The following is a 9,770-nucleotide window of genomic DNA, read 5'->3' on the forward strand; positions in this document are numbered from 1 at the left end:
CTGTCAGAGTAGAGACTGGGCGTGGTTTAAACTCACCCAGCCTATCGTTGATTGTTGTCGTACGAGCTGGTACCAGCCCCCGGGCGCTCCAGTTGATAGATGTAACTTGCTGTGTCGAGTATCTATGCGCTCATTCCCTAGATACCGTTATCACATATCTGGTTTCTGTTATTGTTAAGTTTGAGTTTTAACAAAAACAGTCTGTGGTTTGCTACACTACGTTCTGTATGTGTCCGTTTTTATGTTATGCTGTATTTTTCCATCATGAGAAAGGCCCATGGCGCTGAGACTGTTAACAATGTTTCAAGTCAGCTATGTTGCATAACACATACATACATCCACACAAGCCAACAGCAGATAATATTAAATCACATATGGTAACGGGTTATAGTGCATAACACAGAAACATCAGTGTGTCCTGAGGACCGAGTTTGGGAAATATGAGTTAAGATGTTGGATTGACAGTCGCTGGATCAGGGTTCAAGTCCCAACCATTGAGTGGCTGCTGCCAACACTCTGTCATTGACACTGACCCAACTCCAGCCACTTTAATAATGGGAATTGATGGGAAATGATGTAAATATATCACTAGCCACTTTAAACAATGCTACCTTATATAATGTTACTTACCCTACATTATTCATCTCATATGCATACTGTACTCTACATCATCGACTGCATCCTTATGTAATACATGTATCACTAGCCACTTTAACTATGCCACTTTGTTTACTTTGTCTACATACTCATCTCATATGTATATACTGTACTCGATACCATCTACTGTATGCTGCTCTGTACCATCACTCACTCATATATCCTTATGTACATATTCTTTATCCCCTTACACTGTGTATAAGACAGTAGTTTTAGAATTGTTAGTTAGATTACTTGTTGGTTATCACTGCATTGTCGGAACTAGAAGCACAAGCATTTCGCTACACTCGCATTAACATCTGCTAACCATGTGTATGTGACAAATAAAATTTGATTTGATTTGATTTGATTTGGTCGAGGCTACCCCCCCCCCGAATGTTCTAGAATATACTTAAATTGGTTTCATTGACCCCTTTAACTGCAACATTTTTGGAGAGGATCAGCTTGAGCAAAGTGAGGAGTAAAATCACTGATCTACAAATAGTATTCTCTGCCAAATAATAGGCTTTATGTGATTAAGATTTTTTGTCTAATGTTTCATCAATTCTTGGCTGAGGTGAATGAATAGGCTACCAGAGTGAGGACAGACACTTTTAGGAATAAACCTGGCGAGTGAAAAACTTAATTAAATAGCCCACCCGATATCTTATTCTGCTGCTATACAACTTTGTATGCATTGATGTTATTTACAAAGTTTTTGGAACAGATTCCTGTTGGAACGTTACACAAATTATACCCACCCCCTCAATCACACTAACGTTAGACCTGAATCAAACAATGAAACCATCAGCCAAATGTTTGAAGATATTCTGACGTTTTTTCAGTGCAATATGAGTTTTATTGGTCAGTATGTCAATGTAACGTTATTGATCTGTCAGTTTCCCTAACTAAATCCCTACTTTTCACACTGATACAGTAACAGCTCAAATGTCATAGGTTTCACTGTCATGGTTCACAGTAGAGGTCACTGTCATGATGCACGGGACAGCAACACTTGCTATGTTTTGCATAGGCCTATAGGATATAGCTTACCTTTTAGGAGGACGATTTGTAAGCAGAGACAAATAAATGGGTAAACGATACTTCTTAAAAAAGGAAAAGGAGCAACGCTTGCTCACCATAGTAGCCTAACCAGTGGTGGATTTAGGTATATGGGCGACATGGGCGCACGCCCATGGGGCGCCTGCACAAAAAAAAATGTGGAATGGTGACATTTGTGTGATTGTTTTTCTATCGCTCATTTGCACAACAAGTCAATGATATCATGTCACCGTGTGGGACTGTGGGTCAATTAACCTTGTCGGAGTGGGCGCCTTTATTCTAGTTTGTGAGCTAGGCAGGCTACTGCCTGGGACGGTCTCCCACTCAGAAGTACGAGATAGGGAGGGGGGCGGGGGCATGTTGACCTCAGGTCTCCCCACTGGAAGCCCGAGGTAGGGAGAGCGGGGGAAATCTATCAAATAGCGCACCTCTAACTTTGTACAGTACTAATGCAATTAGTAACATCAGTCACACTACGAAATGCTACCAAGTAAACCACAATTCTTTCATAATACTGTGAATATATAGTTTCACAGACATATTGTTGCATTTTTCCTGGTTTGTGCAAAATCGTTAAGAATAATATAAAACCAGTCTGCACCACCACCAAAGTGAATTGGTTGAGTTTTGACTCTTGGTTGACAGTGTTGGGGGATGGGTAATGTATTGATGCTCAAGTGTAGCCAAATACATTTAAACTACATTTTTCACCATTCCTGACATTTAATCCTAGTAAGAATTCCCTGTCTTAGGTCACTTAGGATCACCACTTTATTTTAAGAATGTGAAATGTCAGAATAATAGTAGAGAGAATGATTTATTTCAGCTTTTAATTCATTCATCACATTCCCAGTGGGTCGGAAGAAGCATTGCCTTTAACTTGTTTAACTTGGGTCAAACGTTTCGGGTAGCCTTCCACAAGCTTCCCACAATAAGTCTGGAGAATTTTGGTCCATTCCTCCTGACAGAGCTGGTGTAACTGAGTCAGGTTTGTAGGCCTCCTTGCTCACACACGCATTTTCAGTTCTGCCCACAATTGTTTTTTATAGGATTGAGGTCAGGGCTTTGTGATGGCCACTCCAATACCTTGACTTTGTTGTCCTTAAGTAATTTTGCCACAACTTTGGAAGTATGCTTGGAGTCATTGTCTATTTGGAAGACACGTTTGCGACCAAGCTTTAACTTCCTGACTGATGTCTTGAGATGTTGCTTCAATATATCCACATCATTTTCCTACCTTATGATGCCATCTATTTTGTGAAGTGCACCAGTCCCTCCTGCAGCATAGCACCCCCACAACAAGATGCTGCCACCCCCATGCTTCACGGTTGGGATGGTGTTCTTCGGCTTGCAAGCCTCCCCCACTTTCCTCCAAACGTAACGATGGCCATCATCACCGGTGCTTCCGGGTTGGAGCGAGCAGTCGCATCCGCACTTCGGTCTGCACTTCGGTCTGCAGGTAGTATAACTTTTCATTACATTTCATTATAGTACAACGGTTTGATTTGTCTAATCTTAGCAATTTCTTCTTAGCTAGCTACATAGCCGTCTTTGTATCAAAGATAATTGCGTAATTATCGTATTTCGTCGTCCTAACGTATCTGCCCAGCAGCTAGCCAGCTAGCTAACGCCCACCGTCTACATAGCTAGCTACATAGCCGTCTCTGTATCAAAGATAATTGTGTAGATAATTGTGTAGTCTAGAGCGATTTTCTAGGTTACCTAGCCAGCTATTGTCGTTCTTTTAACGCAACGTAGCGTAATCAACACTGCTAGCTAGCTAGCCAGCTAGCCCCTGAATCAACAACGCAGCCAGCTATTTGTCGTCCTTAACGTAGGAGACACTGCTAGCTAGCCAACAGCTAGCCAACGTCTACCGATTAGAACTCAACAACCCGGTCGCATTCCGCCTCGCTCCACAGGTAGTATCACATTTTCATTTCATTTCATTACAGTACAACGGTTTGATTTGTTTGATCGTAGCTAGCTACATAGCTAGCTACATAGCCGTCTCTGTATCAAAGATAATTGTGTAGTCTAGAGCGATTTTCTAGGTTACCTAGCCAGCTATTGTCGTTCTTTTAACGCAACGTAACGTAATCAACACTGCTAGCTAGCCAGCTAGCCCCCGAATCAACAACGCAGCCACTGCCAGCTAGCCTACAAAGTCAACAACGCAGCCACTGCCAGCTAGCCTACTTCAGCAGTACTGTATCATTTTTTAATCATTTTAGTCAATAAGATTCTTGCTACGTAAGCTCAACTTTCTGAACATTCGAGACGTGTAGTCCACTTGTCATTCCAATCTCCTTTGCATTAGCGTAGCCTCTTCTGTAGCCTGTCAACTATGTGTCTGTCTATCCCTGTTCTCTCCTCTCTGCACAGACCATACAAACGCTCCACACCGCGTGGCCGCGGCCACCCTAATCTGGTGGTCCCAGCGCGCACGACCCACGTGGAGTTCCAGGTCTCCGGTAGCCTCTGGAACTGCCGATCTGCGGCCAACAAGGCCTCGACTTCTTGGCACTGACGGAAACATGGATCACCACAGATAACACTGCTACTCCTACTGCTCTCTCTTCGTCCGCCCATGTGTTCTCGCACACCCCGAGAGCTTCTGGTCAGCGGGGTGGTGGCACCGGGATCCTCATCTCCCAAGTGGTCATTCTCTTTCTCCCCTTACCCATCTGTCTATCGCCTCCTTTGAATTCCATGCTGTCACAGTTACCAGCCCTTTCAAGCTTAACATCCTTATCATTTATCGCCCTCCAGGTTCCCTCGGAGAGTTCATCAATGAGCTTGATGCCTTGATAAGCTCCTTTCCTGAGGACGGCTCACCTCTCACAGTTCTGGGCGACTTTAACCTCCCCACGTCTACCTTTGACTCATTCCTCTCTGCCTCCTTCTTTCCACTCCTCTCCTCTTTTGACCTCTCCCTCTCACCTTCCCCCCTACTCACAAGGCAGGCAATACGCTCGACCTCATCTTTACTAGATGCTGTTCTTCCACTAACCTCATTGCAACTCCCTCCAAGTCTCCGACCACTACCTTGTATCCTTTTCCCTCTCGCTCTCATCCAACACTTCCCACACTGCCCCTACTCGGATGGTATCGCGCCGTCCCAAACTTCGCTCTCTCTCCCCGCTACTCTCTCCTCTTCCATCCTATCATCTCTTCTCTGCTCTCAAACCTTCTCCAACCTATCTCCTGATTCTGCCTCCTCAACCCTCCTCTCCTCCCTTTCTGCATCCTTTGACTCTCTATGTCCCCTATCCTCCAGGCCGGCTCGGTCCTCCCCTCCCGCTCCGTGGCTCGACGACTCATTGCGAGCTCACAGAACAGGGCTCCGGGCAGCTGAGCGGAAATGGAGGAAAACTCGCCTCCCTGCGGACCTGGCATCCTTTCACTCCCTCCTCTCTACATTTTCCTCTTCTGTCGCTGCTGCTAAAGCCACTTTCTACCACTCTAAATTCCAAGCATCTGCCTCTAACCCTAGGAAGCTCTTTGCCACCTTCTCCTCCCTCCTGAATCCCCCTCCCCCTCCCCCTCCTCCCTCTCTGCAGATGACTTCGTCAACCATTTTGAAAAGAAGGTGGACGACATCCGATCCTCGTTTGCTAAGTCAAACGACACCGCTGGTTCTGCTCACACTGCCCTACCCTGTGCTCTGACCTATTTCTCCCTCTCTCTCCAAATGAAATCTCGCGTCTTGTGACGGCCGGCCGCTTAACAACCTGCCCGCTTGACCCTATCCCCTCCTCTCTTCTCCAGACCATTTCCGGAGACCTTCTCCCTTACCTCACCTCGCTCATCAACTCATCCCTGACCGCTGGCTACGTCCCTTCCGTCTTCAAGAGAGCGAGAGTTGCACCCCTTCTGAAAAAACCTACACTCGATCCCTCCGATGTCAACAACTACAGACCAGTATCCCTTCTTTCTTTTCTCTCCAAAACCCTTGAACGTGCCATCCTTGGCCAGCTCTCCCGCTATCTCTCTCAGAATGACCTTCTTGATCCAAATCAGTCAGGTTTCAAGACTAGTCATTCAACTGAGACTGCTCTTCTCTGTATCACGGAGGCGCTCCGCACTGCTAAAGCTAACTCTCTCTCCTCTGCTCTCATCCTTCTAGACCTATCGGCTGCCTTCGATACTGTGAACCATCAGATCCTCCTCTCCACCCTCTCCGAGTTGGGCATCTCCGGCGCGGCCCACGCTTGATTGCGTCCTACCTGACAGGTCGCTCCTACCAGGTGGCGTGGCGAGAATCCTTCTCCTCACCACGTGCTCTCACCACTGGTGTCCCCAGGGCTCTGTTCTAGGCCCTCTCCTATTCTCGCTATACACCAAGTCACTTGGCTCTGTCATAACCTCACATGGTCTCTCCTATCATTGCTATGCAGACGACACACAATTAATCTTCCTTTCCCCCTTCTGATGACCAGGTGGCGAATCGCATCTCTGCATGTCTGGCAGACATATCAGTGTGGATGACGGATCACCACCTCAAGCTGAACCTCGGCAAGACGGAGCTGCTCTTCCTCCCGGGAAGGACTGCCCGTTCCATGATCTCGCCATCACGGTTGACAACTCCACTGTGTCCTCCTCCCAGAGCGCTAAGAACCTTGGCGTGATCCTGGACAACACCCTGTCGTTCTCAACTAACATCAAGGCGGTGGCCCGTTCCTGTAGGTTCATGCTCTACAACATCCGCAGAGTACGACCCTGCCTCACACAGGAAGCGGCGCAGGTCCTAATCCAGGCACTTGTCATCTCCCGTCTGGATTACTGCAACTCGCTGTTGGCTGGGCTCCCTGCCTGTGCCATTAAACCCCTACAACTCATCCAGAACGCCGCAGCCCGTCTGGTGTTCAACCTTCCCAAGTTCTCTCACGTCACCCCGCTCCTCCGCTCTCTCCACTGGCTTCCAGTTGAAGCTCGCATCCGCTACAAGACCATGGTGCTTGCCTACGGAGCTGTGAGGGGAACGGCACCTTAGTACCTCCAGGCTCTGATCAGGCCCTACACCCAAACAAGGGCACTGCGTTCATCCACCTCTGGCCTGCTCGCCTCCCTACCACTGAGGAAGTACAGTTCCCGCTCAGCCCAGTCAAAACTGTTCGCTGCTCTGGCCCCCCAATGGTGGAACAAACTCCCTCACGACGCCAGGACAGCGGAGTCAATCACCACCTTCCGGAGACACCTGAAACCCCACCTCTTTAAGGAATACCTAGGATAGGATAAAGTAATCCTTCTCACCCCCTTAAAAGATTTAGATGCACTATTGTAAAGTGGCTGCTCCACTGGATGTCATAAGGTGAATGCACCAATTTGTAAGTCGCTCTGGATAAGAGCGTCTGCTAAATGACTTAAATGTAAAATATAATGGCCAAATAGTTCTATTTTTGTTTCATCAGACCAGAGGACATTTCTCCAAAAAGTACGATCTTTGTCCCCATGTGCAGTTGCAAACCATAGTTTGGCTTTTTTATGGCGGTTTTGGAGCAGTGGCTTCTTCCTTGCTGAGCGGCCTTTCAGGTTATGTTGATATAGGACTCGTTTTTACTGTGGATATAGATACTTTTGTACCTGTTTCCTCCAGCATCTTCACAGGGTCCTTTGCTGTTGTTCTGGGATTGATTTGCACTTTTCACACCAAAGTACATTCATCTCTAGGAGACAGAACGTGTCTCCTTCCTGAACGGTAAGACGGCTGCGAAGTCCCATGGTGTTTATACTTGCGTACTATTGTTTGTACAGATGAACGTGGTACCTTCAGACGTTTGGAAATTGCTCCCAAGGATGAACCAGACTTGTGGAGGTCTACAATTTATTTTCTGAGTTCTTGGCTGATTTGTTTTGATTTTCCCATGATGTCAAGCAAAGAGGCACTGAGTTTGAAGGTAGGCCTTGAAATACATCCACAAGTACACCTCCAATTGACTGACATGATGTCAATTAGCCTATCGGAAGCTTCTAAAGCCATGACATGAATTTTTCAAGCTGTTTAAAGGCACAGTCAACTTAGTGTTTGTAAACTTCTGACCTAATGGAATTATGATACAGTGAATTGTAAGTGAAATAATCTGTCTGTAAACAATTGTTGGAAAAATTACTTGTGTCATGCAAAGTAGATGTCCTAACCGACTTGCCAAAATTATAGTTTAACAAGAAATGTGTGGAGTGGTTGAAAAACAAGTTTTAATGACTCCAACCTAAGTGTATGTAAACTTCAGACTTCAACTGTATGTGCGCATTGTGCCTTTTCCATGATTACATTTGTTGATTGTACTTCGACTCATGTTGGTTGAGCACCCTCCACCTCTTTCCATTATCAATATTTATATACAGATACTGTAGTAAACTACAGTCTAATTATATTGAAGTTAATTTAATATTCAAATTAACTGCCAAATGCTTCTCCACCCATTTACATTACATTTACATTACATTTAAGTCATTTAGCAGACGCTCTTATCCAGAGCGACTTACAAATTGGTGCTTTCACCTTATGACATCCAGTGGAACAGCCACTTTACAATAGTGCATCTAGGTCTTTTAAGGGGGGTGAGAAGGATTACTTTATCCTATCCTAGGTATTCCTGAAAGAGGTGGGGTTTCAGGTGTCTCCGGAAGGTGGTGATTGACTCCGCTGTCCTGGCGTCGTGAGGGAGTTTGTTCCACCATTGGGGGGCCAGAGCAGCGAACAGTTTTGACTGGGCTGAGCGGGAACTGTACTTCCTCAGTGGTAGGGAGGCGAGCAGGCCAGAGGTGGATGAACGCAGTGCCCTTGTTTGGGTGTAGGGCCTGATCAGAGCCTGGAGGTACTGAGGTGCCGTTCCCCTCACAGCTCCGTAGGCAAGCACCATGGTCTTGTAGCGGATGCGAGCTTCAACTGGAAGCCAGTGGAGAGAGCGGAGGAGCGGGGTGACGTGAGAGAACTTGGGAAGGTTGAACACCAGACAGGCTGCGGCGTTCTGGATGAGTTGTAGGGGTTTAATGGCACAGGCAGGGAGCCCAGCCAACAGCGAGTTGCAGTAATCCAGACGGGAGATGACAAGTGCCTGGATTAGGACCTGCGCCGCTTCCTGTGTGAGGCAGGGTCGTACTCTGCGGATGTTGTAGAGCATGAACCTACAGGAACGGGCCACCGCCTTGATGTTATTTGAGAACGACAGGGTGTTGTCCAGGATCACGCCAAGGTTCTTAGCGCTCTGGGACGAGGACACAATGGAGTTGTCAACCGTGATGGCGAGATCATGGAACGGGCAGTCCTTCCCGGGAGGAAGAGCAGCTCCGTCTTGCCGAGGTTCAGCTTGAGGTGATGATCCGTCATCCACACTGATATGTCTGCCAGACATGCAGAGATGCGATTCGCCACCTGGTCGTCAGAAGGGGGAAAGGAGAAGATTAATTGTGTGTCGTCTGCATAGCAATGATAGGAGAGACCATGTGAGGTTATGACAGAGCCAAGTGACTTGGTGTATAGCGAGAATAGGAGAGGGCCTAGAACAGAGCCCTGGGGACACCAGTGGTGAGAGCACGTGGTGAGGAGACGGATTCTCGCCACGCCACCTGGTAGGAGCGACCTGTCAGGTAGGACGCAATCCAAGCGTGGGCCGCGCCGGGAGATGCCCAACTCGGAGAGGGTGGAGAGGAGGATCTGATGGTTCACAGTATCGAAGGCAGCCGATAGGTCTAGAAGGATGAGAGCAGAGGAGAGAGAGTTAGCTTTAGCAGTGCGGAGCGCCTCCGTGATACAGAGAAGAGCAGTCTCAGTTGAATGACTAGTCTTGAAACCTGACTGATTTGGATCAAGAAGGTCATTCTGAGAGAGATAGCGGGAGAGCTGGCCAAGGACGGCACGTTCAAGAGTTTTGGAGAGAAAAGAAAGAAGGGATACTGGTCTGTAGTTGTTGACATCGGAGGGATCGAGTGTAGGTTTTTTCAGAAGGGGTGCAACTCTCGCTCTCTTGAAGACGGGAGGGACGTAGCCAGCGGTCAGGGATGAGTTGATGAGCGAGGTGAGGTAAGGGAGAAGGTCACCGGAGATGGTCTGGAGAAGAAAGGAGGGG

Source organism: Oncorhynchus nerka, linkage group LG22, assembly GCF_034236695.1.
Source record: "Oncorhynchus nerka isolate Pitt River linkage group LG22, Oner_Uvic_2.0, whole genome shotgun sequence".
Classification (NCBI taxonomy): Eukaryota; Metazoa; Chordata; class Actinopteri; order Salmoniformes; family Salmonidae; genus Oncorhynchus; species Oncorhynchus nerka.